The sequence below is a fragment of the Camelus ferus genome, chromosome 32 (assembly GCF_009834535.1).
Source record: "Camelus ferus isolate YT-003-E chromosome 32, BCGSAC_Cfer_1.0, whole genome shotgun sequence".
In the NCBI taxonomy this organism is placed as follows: Eukaryota; Metazoa; Chordata; class Mammalia; order Artiodactyla; family Camelidae; genus Camelus; species Camelus ferus.
The window spans coordinates 4,147,146-4,149,119 of NC_045727.1; the positions used below are offsets into that span (position 1 = coordinate 4,147,146).

The window sequence follows — 1,974 nt, forward strand, 5'->3', positions numbered from 1 at the left end:
GGTTTAATTTTTTATTTGAACAAGTTGAATGTACCTGCCAGATTTCAATCTGATCCTAGGAAGGAAAAAACTGGGCATCCTTTTCTATAAAAATTATATTTAATTTTTTTCTTTTCTCTTTTTTTTTTTTTTTTAAACTATGGATGCCACTGAAAAAGGGAACCAAAGTTACAGAATCCTATGTGGACAAGAGCTGGGAAAATAAGCATTTCATTTGAACTGGTTTTGATAGGTAGCATCTGCAGATGCTTCAGAGAAGGAGAAACTGTGAGTGGGGAGGGTAGGGCAGAATTCAAAACCAATGTTCCCCATCGCCCCACACCGAAGGCAGAATTCCTTAAAAGTCAACTCTGAATCATCTTGATGGATAACTTCTTTTGCCATAAGTGAAATTTCTTTGGAAATGGGTTGCTGAAAACCCGTTTTCAAAAAGAAGTCTGCATAAAAAAAAAATCCCCTTATCCCACATTCTACAGACCAGGATGTCTACTTAAGAAGGACCCTCAGCACCAAGCGTGCCAACCCCGCCTAGGCCTAAGGGAGGCATGGCAGTGCCGGCAACATGGATGGGTTCGGGGCACGGGGAAGTGGACTGGACTTGCGTGCCCTTGGTGAGCTCTGGCGGCACTCCCCAAGTTAAGGACACTGGCCACAATGGAATGGAGTCTATTGACATTTGCTGCCCAGTTTGAACACTAAGCATTTTCTGAGTTCGTGAAATACGAACTGACAACCCCCCCGCCGCCCCCACAAACCTACAACAGGTCTTCCCGCACACACACACACACACACACACCCTCCAGAGTCAGACTCGGTTAGCTGAGACAACACTGAGCCCCAAGTCTGTACAACAAACCTGGGTCATAAGGGGAAAGACGACGCAAGGAAATAACCGCATTTCTGCCTTCAGGCACCCCACCATGTCCCCTGCTGCAATTCCTTTCCTCTCCAAATTTCAAAAACTGGGGCAAGGGTTGGGGAAAAAAACGCACAGCATGCCCGGTCCCTGCCACCACACTAACACCCGCTATGTCCCCAGTCCGGCCTGAGCTTCTGACGCACGCCTGGGTCCTGCCCTCGCCCACCACTATTCAAAGACGCCTTCTCCTCTGCGGCCTCGAAACAGCAATGCGGCTCGGCCACCACCCGCGCCGGAGAGGCCTTGCGGGGGAAGGAGGGAGACCGGGAGGGGGCCGGGCACTCCCCACCCCTTCCTCAGGTGGGGGAGGGCGGAACGCTGCGGGAGACTGCACAGAGCCCCACGATCCCGGGAGTTCTGGAGCCCCAGCCGCCACCTGAGATTTAAACGGGGAGGGGTGCGGGGGGCCACTGCCCACCCACCTCAACCCGGTCCTTCGCTCTCTCCCAGGCAGGGAGGGGGGTGGGTAAGGAGACTGAACAGACCCCAAAGACTCCAGATGAGCCCTGAGGCTGCCACTTTAACGGGCAGAAGGAACGCTGCCCTAACTCTTTACCCCCTCCCTCGTTATTCCCCAATGGGGGGAGTTGGCAAGTTTCGGGAGACAGAATCAAGACCAAGACCCTTCCACGTTAATATTTAAACCGGGAGTGGGGGCGCTGCCCAAGCATCCCCTCTACTGGGGGGGCAGAAGAGGCTTAAAGAAGGCCAACAGAAGCTGACAATTGCTAAGACCTGTGAACCCCTCCCAAACACTTAAATGGAAAAGGGGAGGCTGCCCAGTCCTTCCATCTTGACCGTTTGGGGGAGGGGGTGGGGATGTTGCAGGAGGCTGGACAGGGCCTGACATTCCCAGTGGGCTCCCGCGGTGCCCCCCACCCAATCCTCCAGGCTCTAGACGGGAGCCCCACCCCCACTGCGGGTCCCCAGCCCACCCCCCCCTTCAAGCCCGGCCGGTCACGGGGCGGGGACCGCGGTGCGGACCGCGGGGGAGGGGACGCGAGGCCCAGGCTAGTCCAGGCCCCGAGCGAAGGGGGCTGGGGCGCGACACCCAC

The 1,974-nt window shown here is 55.5% G+C and overlaps 1 protein-coding gene across 10 annotated transcripts in view; it reads right to left on the reverse strand.

Moving 5' to 3' along the window:
- The window catches only part of ATXN2 (ataxin 2), a 99,873-nt gene that overhangs the window by 96,986 nt on the left and 913 nt on the right, over positions 1-1,974 (reverse strand). The gene's annotated exons all lie outside the window — the stretch shown is intronic.